Source organism: Staurois parvus, unplaced genomic scaffold, assembly GCF_062004578.1.
Source record: "Staurois parvus isolate SC_StPar_1 unplaced genomic scaffold, SC_StPar_1.0 ptg000581l, whole genome shotgun sequence".
NCBI classification, from domain to species: Eukaryota; Metazoa; Chordata; class Amphibia; order Anura; family Ranidae; genus Staurois; species Staurois parvus.
Window position 1 is genome coordinate 4963914 of NW_028318377.1, and position 14259 is coordinate 4978172.

Consider the following 14259-nt stretch of genomic DNA (forward strand, 5'->3'; position numbering starts at 1 on the left):
AGGGATCTATTGATGCTAGCTGCCAGGAGATCTGTTGTTGCTGTTGAGGGTTTAATGCTGGGGGGGTTATTGTTGATGGGGGGCTATTTGTTGCTGGCTGTGGGAGATCTATTTTTACTGTTTTGTTTTTTTTTTTTGTTTTTTTGTAATTAACAAATTACTTAGCACCACAAAATACTTTATTCTGCATTCTCAAAGGCAGGTGATACTGTGAGGTGGGTAAGGGTGGAAACGAGGACAATGCTCAGAAGTTGGTAGAGGGCAGAGTCAAGCGGTGACTGAAGAGGGGAGTTCCTGCATCTATACTCTGCAAAAAAAAAAAAACACACCCTGGCTGTGGTTCCCTGCTGCTCTGCAGAGATTCCAAACCCTGTGTAAGCTCCATGATGGAGTGTTCAGGATTGCCGATTGGCTACTCGGGGCAAACACTGCATCTTGTGAGGAGGTCACATGTTTTCCATTCCGGGAAGCACAAGGTATTTCCTGAGGGCTCTGTTGGAGCAATGGAGCTTTGGAGGAGCATGGCCAAGGTGTTCACAAATGGATCTGAGAACATTTTCAGGACTGGTACTTTAACCCCATTCTTTCTTTTTTATACCTGTCATTGAAGCTTTTCTTTGACTTCCAGATTGCTTAGCTCCAGCTCGAATTTTTTTTGTCCTGGAGTTGGTATTTTTCCTGAAAGTCAGCGGCTTTGATCTGACTCTTCTGTAAGAGGTATTTGTGATAAGAGAATCTTTGCTGTCCTGTTTTTTTTTTTTTTTAAGGTGCTTTCTCCATTGAGGAGTCCCTGACCCAGAACAAGCTTAGTGTAAGGTGCTATTAGATATGTTTGCAGGTAGTGAAGGAACAACACTGGAGCAAGCCACTTCAAAAAGTGATAGCATTATTCCCCATCCTGACAGATTCTTCTATAGGCCAGTGCTCATTTTCTGTGACCTAGCTGTGAGTAGGGATTTCTGGAAGTTATATGTTCATACCAACAACTGGGGAGAACAGGGTGCCATGCCCATGATGTTTACTTTCCAAATGATGATCTTTTATGCAGGATAAACCTACTTAGCCCAGCGAATCCTGTGTTGTTCTTTGTGTCACCCGCCACTCTTCAATTCTGAACTGCCATCTTGAATCGGGAGCCAGTTGTGTTTTTGCATGGCCAGCCACCATCATGACGCTTCCTTGATCCTATGCATGCTCCCATGTGCCATGGGTCTTTTTATTATGACTCCGGTTGAAAACATGAAACTTCGGCTCAACAGTCTCCTGGGATATATGATGTATATAATCCAGGAGGCTGCAGGCGGTCAAATACATCATCCTCACCTAGGGAAGGAATCTGGAGGTAGGAATAAAACAAGCTTTTCAAAAAGAATCTATAATTCTGAGAAAGGGACTTGGTGGGGTGAAGAGGAGAGGAAGTTGAGTTTCAGTGAGGGACCAATGTAAAGTGTCCATATCACTGCCAGATTTACACTGTACTAACCGGAGACTTGTTTAAAGATGACACTAAGGAACTCCGGAGTTGCTGCATCAGCACAGATAACACCACAGCCAGTAATTGTTTCTGGGAGATTTTTTTCTTGTATCTTGTGCTTAGTTTTGAGCAGCTTTGGATTCGAATTAAAGAACATGATTTAAAGAACTGTAGAGGCTGCCATAACTCACACCTAGTTGTCAAGCTGATTTTTTGGCTTTAACACTTTTATGAGTCCCTGACCCAGAAGTGTACAAATTTAGAAAATCTAACTTTCACTTCTTGTTGGTCAGTGACTCAGAAGCACTGAAGCCAATCACCGCCTGGAAACTCATTTTCAAAAGCAAGTTCTCTTGCCGTTATATGAACATGTTGGACACCCCATTGTAAGACCATAGGCATTAATATTTAGTTGGGGCCCCACTTTTGCATACATAATTTCTAGTAATCTGGGAATGTTTTGCACTAATTTGGAGTGTCTGTGGGAATTGATGTTCTTTCAGGGCATTTGAGGTTGGATGAGAAGACCTAGTTCACAATCTGCTTTCCAATCCACCCTAAAGGTTTCCAGTAGGGTTGAAGTCAGGGTTCTGTTCTAGGGCTATGGAGCTGGCTTTGTGCACATAGGCACAGTCCTGCTGGAACAGAAAGGGGGAAAGAGGGTCTTCTTCTAACACCCCCCCTCCCATACAGTTGCCTGAGGCTTGAAAATTTACAGTTTTTCAAATGTTGTTGTGTGCTATGGCATTACCATTGCCCCTCACTGGAAACATCTAAGAGCCCAACTCCTAGTACTAGGGAAAAAAAAACTACCTTGCAGTGCATTTCTCACCAGCAAGGGTATAATGCTAATTTTTTCCTATGGAGAGGGGAACAAGGTGTAATTCTTGCCCTATTCCTCACTCTAGCAAGGTCCCTCCAGTGGTGTGACCGGTCCCCCAGAGCCTCCTTTCTAAGGCGCTCCCAAGTGTGGTCTTAGGCTGGCTATAGAAATTTCTTTCCTGCAACCACAGGCTGCACTCAATTCCCCCATCAACATAGTATTGACAGGGGAATCCCTCCTGTGGAGCCATTGTATTCTTCTGGCAGGGGGACAGGGGAAGCCATCCCCACCAGGACAAGCTATAACAGCTGCTTTCAATAATCGTATGTAAAATCCAGCATTGTGTTACTGTTTTCATGCTGTTTAAGATGGGTTAGCCCATGATCTTGCTTGAGGGCACATCCCTCCAACACTTATATGTAAATGTTTGTACTTTGAAAACTCTTTGAACAAACATCTATTGGGAAAACAAAATCAGGTAGGTTGGTTGTACCCAAGCTGATCAACTTGGATACATTCAGCCTACTCAAATGTGGTTCGAATTTTGTCCGGTTCCTGCTTGATGTGATTGTAGCCGTATTATTGCACTTGCGACAGACACAATTGAGTACTGTCCGTGATACTTTTCTTATTTGCACTAACATACAATTTTGAGGACAAGTTTTCTGGTATGTCCCCTTCTTCAAGGTCTAAGCAGTACTACTCACAAAGTTTTAGCAGAATGTTAGAAGAGATTCCTGCTAAACTGCCAGAGTCAAACCATCTATGGCTGGCTTTACTCCTGTCTGCCTACCAGTACAATGCAGATTTAATTGCCCTACATTGTATATGTTCAGACTGACAGACTACAAACAACCTGTAGTTGTGGAGATCTCATATAGTGTAGGTGTAAAGGTCAGGTATTCACAAATGGTAGTCTTTATAGTACACATATACTATATAGCCACGCATCCGCAAAAAGGTGTTTTTTTTTTTTTTTTTTTTTTTTTTGTTTGTTTTTTTTTTGATAGAAGGATTGTCAGTTTTTTTTAATTGCGGTCTGTGACCCTGATAGAGATTCGCCTTCTTTGTGCTGCTTACTGTTCTCATTGAAAGTGAAAGTTAAAAAAGCTAAATTTTTAATGGACATCAGAACAATACTAGAAGGGAATCTTCCAATGAGACACTAGTTTTTGTAACCCTGATGACACCCCAGGATCCCCTCATTTTAGGGGGATTTCCTTTCCTGTTTTAGATGGAAGTGAAATCTCCCCAATGGGACACATATGATCAAAAAGACCTTACAGGGTTAATCCTCTATTATTATTATTATTATTATTATTATTATTATTATACAGGATTTATATAGCACCAACAGTTTGTGCAGCGCTTTACAAAATGAAGGTAGACATTACAGTTACAATACAATTTGGTACAAGAGGAAATAGAGGGCCCCGCTCGATAGGGCTTCCAATCTAGGAGATTCGATCCAAAATAAAAAAAAAATTAAGTTTTTGCTTTTTAGTTTTACTTTAAAACCTCTGTCTGTTACAGAGCTGTTGGTTGCTGTCATTTAGATTCTCAATCCATTCTTTTCTTTCCACTAACAGAGAGCCACAATGTCCAATAGAGAGAAAGCAATAAAAACTTTTTTTTTTTCCCTTCGAGGATGAGAAGAATGTGTAGGTAACATTGGACTTTGACTTATTTTAATTTATCAGAATTAATGTGCTAATACAAAAATGATTTATTCACACTAATCCCTTAGATGCATGCTGCTCCCATATTGGAGGGTAGTTCCTCTTGCTGACCTAAAACCCATCCTGCTTTTCCCAAAACAGTTGTCATCCTGCTGTATAGCTCCTACGTATTAAAAATTGAAACCGGGCTACACAAATGTGTATTCTTACTTGAATTTTGGTGTTCTGTTGTGTATTTTTTTTTTTCTTTTCTTTTCTTTTAGATCTGTGAAGTAATCTGTACTTTTCTTACAGGAAGCTCCTGCACAGAGGTAAAGACCAACCACTGCTGTGCTCTTTCCATGTGCAGGATGACTGGCCTTGTCTCCACCCCCTCCTGTGGTTTCTGCAGGCAGCTTACGGTGGGAGGAACTGCTGGACCCCTCCCACAGCTCTGCTCTCTGTACAGGCTATGTACAGCACAGTGATCTCCCTGCTACTTTTACACGATTATATCTGGGTTTGCATAGGCATTTGGTGCACATAAAGTAGATGTATTTAAATTAGAGAATTCTGTGCATTTAGTTCACTAATTTAGTAATGCTTATGCTTGTGTTAGAGCTGACCCTCTAAAAAGAGCATGTTGATTAAACACTTTTTTCCAAGGAAAATAAGTGACCTATAGCCCCATAACTAGTCAAATGTTTGATTTTCTGTCCATAAACGTGGAATTTCCCTTATTTTGGCAATCGAAGAGGAGTACAGAATAGAGCTGATTTTTAGTTTTGCCTTCTGAAGGGATCAAAGTATACACAAGGCAAGGGAGGCAAGTTTCCTACCAATTTTCCCACCAACTCCGTCCTTGTCCTACTCCCAGAAAGTTCTCCTAAAATCCTCCACTGGGTAAGATCTTCAGATGATGTGTTGCTGCCTTCTCAGTTGACTTGTCCTTCGCTGAGAGCTCTTTTAACATAAAATTTCCTGGATTTGAAGATCTGTAGATGTGACGTGACCACTGAGTTTACGCTCAGATTATTTTGCCTGCAAGCAAACCCTCTTATGCTGATGATCTCAGAAATAAAGTAAAGAGAGGATGACTTCCAGTTAACCCTTCTGTCCTAGTGCTTTGTCTTTGAGATTTTCCTTGTGAAATGCCTGACCTGACAACTGGAGCTGGCTTAATATAGGAAATGATGTTCTAAAAAAACGGCAGAAAATAATAGGTGGTGTGTTGCCATGGCAACCAATCAGATGTGATCTCCTCTGCATGTAAGAATGTAGAGGGTCTCCTCCTGCTGCAGCCTACACCACTCTCTCATTCAAATTTTCCAAGTTTTTAAACCAATTTTGAGGAATAGCATGCTTTTAAATTGCCTGAGCTTGTTACTACCTATATCTTCCCAGAATACCAGTTTACATGTCATAGGTCTAATTCCACAGTTTCTAAATTGTACTTTTTGTATCTGTGGGTTGGACCTGCGTTGGTTTGGATGGCACATCCTTTGCTTATGGTCAACATTCTCTTAAATTGGCTGACAAACTAAACAGAAATTACTACCTTTTGAAGAGAATTGTAGAATTCTGGAGTATGAAATCCTATTAAGTTTTTTTTATTAAGAGGTTTGATAAAGCTGTCCTATAAGTAAACCTCCCACCCCCCCGGGGGCAGCCTGCCTGGTAAAACTATGACCTTCCTGCCCATTGCAGCAATCCTGCATAGCCTTTGCAAAGAAGACCTCTCATCTGGTCCCTCTGAGCTTGGGATGCCCGACTCGTTCCTTTGGATGGCTGGAAGCCAGCATGAGTACAGCTCACACATATGAACTGGGCCATGGCAGAGAGGGGCTGTCCGGGATTGTTTTGCTTTGCAAAGGCTGCAGATAGCTGGCACATGCACCTTACTAGGTGTGGGCCGCTGTCATTGTTGTGGGGAATTAAGTGGAGTACACACTATGAGAAAATCAGAAAAATTCTGTGCTAGAACCAATCCTGTACACAACTTCAGAAATTTTCATTTGGAAATTTGGAATCGGAAGGCAGGCTGCAACGTTTTTCTCACATGTGAACAGAACAATTTTTTTTCTTTTTTCTGATACAAAAACAGTACACAAATCAGATATGGAAGTCTTCACGTGATCAGAAATGATAACCAACAATCTCTGCTACAACGTTTCTATGTCAAACAAAAAAAGCTTTTGTCGTTCAAGAATTTTCAGACAATTAATACCACTCTCCGGTTTTCCTTGATGTTTCACAGCAAGTCGAACTAGACGATTGTTCGCCCGATTTTCTTAGTGTGTACCCAGCCTTAGAGGATCTTCAATCGCTGAGAAAGTCAGCTGCTACAAATACGTAGTATAGTGTACTTAAAGACACTTGCCTGTCCATGGATCTAGCGCTGTCCTCACTCGGGCTGATTTTTTTATTTTTTGGCTGTTCTTCAGGTCCCTACCATGGCCCGCTGTGACTCCTTGTGACTTCCCTACCATGGCCTGCTGTGACTCCTTGTGACTTCCCTACCATGGCCCGCTGTGACTCCTTGTGACTTCCCTACCATGGCCCGCTGTGACTCCTTGTGACTTAACAGCTGCCTTTCTACTACGTATGCGCGAGGCATGCTGTGCTTTGTAAATGGACCCGTCGCCTCTTGGGACCTGTGATATGCCCCAAGAAGTGGGGGAAGAACTTCTTGTGGAATTGCTTAGGGGATTCCAATGAAAGTGGCAGCAGGTACCTTACAAAACTAGATACCTGGTCCCTCAAAAAAATGAACTGCAAATATTGTTGGGGGGAATTCTTAAAAGCATAATGTCCCTTTTTTTTAGAGTGAAGTTCCGCTTGAACCCCCTTACACCTCCAGATATTAACTGATGGCAATGCGGGGAACCCAGTGTTTTGTTTGCAGTGCTGGTTTACACAACACCACACTGGATTTGCTGGGCATATGTATGAGAAGTTGTTTACTGGAGATTGTAAAGGAGTGACATTCTCTTTGAAGTGGCTGTAAACCTCAGACATGAAATATGAACAAAGCATATAACACTTTAGTGTGTACTTATGGTGACAGGGGAGGGGACCTCCAGCAGATTGACACCTTAGCTCTGTTGCTGTGTGGAGGGTGGTGTGTCTCTCCCCTCCAATCAGCTCTCAGAACTCTCCTCACTGAGCTCTCAAGTGTGTGTAATTTCAGCTCTCTGCTACCTTTTTCTGAACTCGGAACAAGCTTTATAAATTCAGCGCTTTGCAGTCTTTGAACATATGTAGATCTTTAAAGACTGTGATATGCAGAGATGAAACCAATCTTCCTACATAGGTTGTACCTGTATCTGCAGAGGCCAGTCATTTCACTGGTTGTAATGTGTGTATGCATGCGTGTGTGTGTATGCATGTGTGTGTGTATGTGTGTATATATATATATATATGTGTGTGTGTGTGTGTGGATATAGATAGATAGATATAGATAGATATATATAAATGTGTGTGTGTGTATGTAGATACACACGCACGCACGCACGCGTGTGTGTGTATATGAATGTATATATAATGTATTTGTCCTTTAAGTTGGCCTTTTTAAATATCAAACATTTGCAGTATTTAACATTTTGAATTTCCTATTTATATAGCACCAGCTCTTTATACAGTAATTTACAGAGTACATGAACACATATCTGCCCTTGTCTCCTAAGGGCCTGTGGGCTCAGATTCTAGTTAAACTAGCAGTCTGTTTTTGGGTTGGTGACATTAAAGTGGTAGTAAAGTCCGCATTTGTTCTTTTTAGGCACCCCCAGGTGGGCTATGCCATAATGTGCTAGTATGCACTGCATATTAACACATTGTGTCAGACTTGCCTGTAAATCCAAGCCCTCCAGCGCTGCGCTGTGAACGAACCGGCAAGTGCTGGTTGCTTCCACCTTCGCAAGTTCTGTGCCCTTAGCTTGCTTGACCGAGCTGCGATGATGTCACATTGCTGCTGCACAGTTCGGGGCCATAAATGTACACTGAGCTGCGCATGCGCGGCTCCGTGTGCATAGTGGCTGATGAGTTGTCTGTCAGCAGTTTTTTTTTTTGGAGACATTTTACTACCAGTTTAACTGCATTACCCAGACAAAACATGGGAACACTGTGAGAACATAAGGGTCTTTGCTTGTAGCAGTGGAATCCTGGGTTTAGGGATGATTCACACTAGTGGAGGAAGCTGCATTTTTCTGCATGTCCTGTTCACACTTCTACACTGCAGGGCAGAGCAATGCCGAAAACTGCAGCATGTCTGCATTTTTTTTTACACTGCTCTGCAACTGCCTGTATGGCCCTGCATTTTTGTGCTTGGCAGAGGAGTTGCCATGCATAGAAAAGAATAGGATGTCAGAGATAAAAGGGGATGAAGTGTCTTGCATTGAAAAAAAAAATCACTGTTCACATTAAAAAATGGGTAGTATGAACCCGCCTAAAGCCAAAACTTTTTTTTTTTTTTCAGTTTAGATAGAGTAGGAAAGGGTTTTATTGCCATCTGTCTTGTTGGGGAGATTCTCCTACATTCTGTTCTGTAAACTTAGTCTTAAAGTGGTTCTAAAGGCTCAAGGTTTTTTTGGGTTTTTTTTACCTTTTATGCCTTCTTCACATTGGCTGAGACAGAAGCGGGGGCCATTGGCTCCCACTGCTGTCAATCACAGCTAGTTAACCAATTAGAAGAGAGGTTGTGGGGTCGAGCCACGGCTCCGTGTTTGAATGGACACATGGAGCAGTGGGTGCCCCCATAGCAAGCTGCTTGCTGTGAGGGCATCGGACAGGAGAGTGGAGCTAGGAGCGCCGGCAGGGGAACCAATAAGAGGAGGATCCAGGCGATCTGTGGAAAACCCCTGCACACAGCAGGTAAGTATAGTGGTTGGTGTGTGTGTTTTTTTTTTTTTTTTTTTTTTTTTTTTTTGTTTATATGCCTTTTGGAATCCCTCTAACAGGAAGTGACAGGATATCTCACCAGTGCTCAGGAAATTATCTTAGAAGTTGTAATGAGATCTAGTGTCCCCAACTGAAAATTTCCCTCCATTCCTGTTCTGGTGGCAGTCCAGTATGTTTTTGGTTCAATGAACACATGGCAGAAACACTTTTTTTTTTTTTTTTCTTTCTCTCTTTATGCTGCTTTGATGATTTTTTGATGCATTTTTAACCTGCATAACAAAAACAAACGCAAAATGCGTCAAACACATGAAAACCAAATGTGCCAAAACGTACCACAAAAAGCACTGCAGAAATGGATCAAAAGCATCCTGCATAGGTGCAAACCAGACCTTTTTTATCCTTTTTTACTTACAGCATGTTATGTTTGGTATCTATTTATTTGGCATAACATCTTTATATTTTACCAAACCATTGGGTATTTATATTGTGATTTATTTAGTTTTTTATTTTTTTGCATTCAAATTCAAAAAGGTGTATTTTCCCCCCCCCCAAAAAAATGACGTTTGATAAAACGCTGCAAATACTATATTAAAGGGAAAAAAATTGCGAAGCACCGATTTATTCTCTAGGACCCCTTTAAAGCAAAATATACGTGTAATGTTTGGGGTTCTAAGAAATTTTGCAGCAAAAAATACGGATTGTTACATGTAGTAGAAATGCTAGAAAAGGCCTGGTCTTAAAGCTCAGATCTAAGTTCTGAGTAAAATGACAATTTTATCCACTTTAACAAAATTGAATGCCTACAACTGCGAATTCCATTCAGGTGGGGTAAAAAAATAAAATGAATATACGTATATTTTGAGCTTGGTTAGGTGGAAGATCCTCTTTCATCTGAATGTTGGGTTTTTACAGTAGGATTTTAGTGTTGTGCTTACTGGTGCGGTTTGCACATGTGCAGAGTTTACACTAAACTGAAGGTTAATTTAAGCAAACTACGTACCGTACTTGTTCTTGTTTTGGTTAGTGTGATTTTTATATGAGAACAAGGATGAAGGAAAACTATCAAAGCAGCCTTGACATTCTGAAATGTCAGAGGAAGACCGAGCATGTTGGCACTTCTGACAACCAGAAAGAGCACCAGAAAAGACTTTGAAGTTTGTGGAAATCGGTGGGGGCCAAGCTTTGACCTCCCATTGCTGTCATATCCTAGAGAATGGTGGCTTTAAGGAACCCTGACACTTCTAACAAAGGTAATTGGGGAGGGCGAACTTCCCGCAGCAGGAATATCGGGCTTGTTTCACTACGTTACCACTTTGCAAATGAATTGAAAGAATTTGATTAGCAGCGAACACTGGATCTCTGCCAGCGAACATGAAAATCATTTTTATCTTAGTTTTATCTTTCTCCTTAAGGCTCTTTTCACACAGGCTGAATGACTGGGCAGATGTAGTGTATGGAGTCAAATGACTTGGTACACTTGGGAGCAGTTGGGGTTGTTTATCATTTACAATGTTTGAGTTGCAAATGCTGATTCAGTACATTGTTCCTCAACCGTGAGAGCAGGTAGAAGGCAGGTTTATTGCCACTTCAACCAATATCAAGCCCTGGATCGTTTTCCTGTATCTGTCTAGTGCCTGTGGAAATCTAGCTTCCCCCGCGTTCTCCATCTCAGGAGTTTGTCCCTTGCTAGAATCGGTCCGTTATTGTTTTTGGTAGTACTCTAGCAAAGGAGGCCTGTGCACATTCAATGCAGGTACTAAACTCTCCTTCTAAAAATGTAATTTTGTCAGAATGTCATTGAACATGTGTACAAATCAGTTTTCACTTTGACTTTACTGGCTGTGAACTTGTTTTCTCTGTTGGTGACTTGGATGGATATTCTCAACTCCAGAGACAGTCAGGCAACCAGCGCTATTAGGTTGAATCGCCATTTAATTGGTTTTGTAAGCTAATTTGTTTATTTTCTTCTTGGCCGCCTGGCTAAGATCAAGTGTAGTATCTGTTCTTGGCAATTTTCGGGAACAGAACACTGGCATCCCTAGCCAAGAAAGAGATGCAAGGTAGGTACTGAGGGAGAGATACTTTCCTCCCAGGTTGGATCTGGCCTGGTTTGCTAGGCTTGTCTCCTTGTTGTAGGCAGATTCTCCCTAAGTGCTAATGCCTTTCAGGTGGAGAAGGCTGCTACATTTGCCAGGTCAGGAGCTGGGAGGTGCAAGGAGCTCCCTGTGATGGGTCCCCCCGGGGGTGATATCAAACACTATGGGTTTGGGACCCAACTATGTTTCAGTGGCATTCTGCAGCGTTTTCTTTAAAGTCTATAGAACCAAAAACCGCAACTTTTGCGTTCCAAAAAGTCCCTGACCCTTTCCAGAAAAAAACGTATCGGGTGAAAACAAACATGATGTGAACAGGGCCCATAGGAAATCATGTTAAATGGACTGTACTGCGTTTTTTGCAAAATGCTGCAGAAACCACTTAGGTGTGAACCTAGGGTTATGCAGAGCCCTCACCAAGTACCTAGAGGACCAGCCTCCTAGGACCCTAACAAGGAGGGGCGTTGGCCTAGGTAGACCAGAGTACCTTGCCCCTATCGGGCCACTTTGTTTGCAGAGTTTCACACTGCATTGCGGAGCTCCACTAAAAATGTTTTTATATATATATATATATATATATATATATATATATATATATATATATATATATACACACTGCCTTGACAAAATATGGAAAATTTCAAAGAGGTATGAATTCTTTCATGTTACAACCAAAGACGTACAGGTATTTTATGTGATCGACTAACACAAAGTGGCACATAGTTGTGCAGTGGAAGTACAATGATAAATGGTTTTCAAAATTGTTTACAAACATCTGAAAAGTGTGGTGTGCATTTGTATTCAGCCCCTTTTTACTCTGATGCCCCTAACTAAAATCTAGTCTAACCAATTGCCTTCAGAAGTCCCCTAATTAGTAAATAGACTTCACCTGTCCTGTAATTTAATCTCCGTGTAAATACAGCTTTTCTGTGAAGCCTTCAGAGGTTTCTTAGAGATCATTAGTGAACAATCGGCATTATGAAGGCCAAGGAACGCACCATACCGGTCAGGGATAAAGTTGTGGAGATGTTTAAAGCCGGCTTAGATTTAAAAAAAAAATTCCAAGCTTTGAACGTCTCATGGCGCACTGTTCAATCCATCATCCAAAAATGGAGCGTATGGCACAACTGCAAACATGGCTGTCCACCTAAACTGACAGGCCGAGCAAGAAGAGCATTAATCAGAGAAACGGCCAAGAAGCCCATGGTAACTCTGGAGAAGTTGCAGAGATCCACAGCTCAGGGCGGGGAATCTGTCTACAAGACAACTATTAGTCGTGCACTCCACAAATCTGACCTTTCTGGAAGATTGGCAAGAAGAAAGCCATAAGAAGTCCTGATTGCTGTGTCCCCCACATGGCTTCTCGCAAACTGCAAACATGTGGAAGAAGGTGCTCTGGTCAGATGACACCAAAATTGAAGTTTTTTTCTAAAAGCAAAACGCTATGTGTGGCAGAAAACTAATACTGCACATCACCCTGAACACACCATTCCCACCGTGAAACGTGGTGGCAGCGCCATGTTGTGGGGACACTTTTTTTCACCAGGGACAGGGAAGCTGGTCAGAATTGATGCAAAGAGGGATGGAGCCAAATACAGGGCAATCTTAGACAACTTGAGACTGGGGCGGAGGTTCACCTTCCAGCAGGACAGTGACCCTAAACATACAGCCAAAGCTACAATGAAATGGTTTAGATCAAAGCATATTGTTGGATTTAGGTCTGGACTTTGACTGGGCCAATCTAATTGAGAATCTGTGGTAAGACTTGAAAATTGCTGTTCAGACGCTCTCCATCCAATCTAACAGAGCTTGAGCCATTTTGCAAAGAATGCGTAAAAATGTCCTCCTTGATGTGCAAAGCTGGTGGAGACATCCCAAAAAAAGACTTGCAGCTGTAGTTGCAGCGAAAGGTGGTTTTACAAAGTATTGACTCGGAGGGGGGGGGGCTGAATACAAACGCCGCACTTTTCAGATATCTGAAAACCATTTATCATTTTCCTTCCACTTCACAGTTCTGTGCCACTTTGTGTTGGTCTATCACATAAAATCCCAATAAAATACACTTACGTTTTTGGTTATGTAGCGCTCACCGCTGACGGAGCTGCTGGAATTAACGGGCATTTCTGTCCTTCAGTGATGAACCATATATATATATTGGATCCACAGCACACCAGTACACCTTGTAAGAAGTTTTATAACCGGTTTAATAAGACAGGTAAAACTCTGCAAATAGACTGCAAATTAACTTGGAAAATAGCAGTTAAATGCACTGAATGCACAAACCTTCTAGAATTGGCACAATAACATCAATAAACATAATCACGTATATATCGGTATAGCTATAGATCAGAATGAACCCCCTGCAACTATAGCAGCAATATGTCCCCAGCTAAACTGACATCTCTTTAGGCTCAGTCCCAAATTCACTTGTATACTGTGGGATTGTAACACTGTGTGAGTCTGTTGCACAGGCCTGTGTTAGTGAATCGGTGGAGTGCTCTTAGAGACTGACATGTCACAGGTTAGCAGTTGCTCACCACATCCAAGAAGAACAGTCTCCAGGGGTTACCTCCTTGAAGGGATGATGAATGGGGCTGTGTCTCTCTGCTAGTTTTTTTTCTGTTGTCAATTGTCAGTGCTGCACCATCTCTGAGGTGCCTCACCTGGGATGGTCACACACCTCCTCTGCGATTTTCAACACTCTGACCTCTCTCTGCGGTGGGAGATGTCGTTGCTGTCGGTAACTGACATCACGGGTGACTGGTACCAATGATCACAGTTGCTGACTAGATAACCGTTGTCCTTAGCAACCTCTGCTGTTCTGGAAACCGTGTCAGTGTACTTCAACAGTAAGGGTTGCAGATTAGCTCCCACATGTCCTCTGCAAAGGCACACGTGCCCCCCCCCCTTCCTTCCTCCGTGCAAAGCATCCTGGTCCTGTAGTCCTGTGCAGTATAAACTTACATTGTTGGCCTCTATAATGAAACTGCAACTCCCACAAACACTCCAGTACTGCTGAGAGCTGAGCCAATCAAACCCTTTCTGACAACATGCAGTCTTAAAAGGGAAACCGTTTTTTAAAAGGGAAACCACAATGGCCCTGCTACAGTTGTAACATGACAAAATGTGGAATATTTCAGGGGGTCTGAATGCTTTTTCAAGGGTGCGTGTATGTATAGTGTGTCGTATATATGTCATTACTCCTGTAGGAGTTGCAAGAGATTTGGGTACCCCTATAGTCCTGCACTGCGACAGGCAACACACATTTTCCATCCAGACAGTCCTTGAGCTTATTTTGATGTTTTATTGGAGGAT

At 42.1% G+C, this 14259-nt stretch overlaps 1 protein-coding gene and 1 pseudogene across 7 annotated transcripts in view; both read left to right on the forward strand.

Annotated features, from left to right (window-relative positions):
- Nucleotides 1–14259, forward strand: part of CTBP1 (C-terminal binding protein 1) — a 761506-nt gene that overhangs the window by 589968 nt on the left and 157279 nt on the right. The window lies entirely within an intron of this gene.
- Nucleotides 10812–11035, forward strand: LOC149450151 (U2 spliceosomal RNA; annotated as a pseudogene).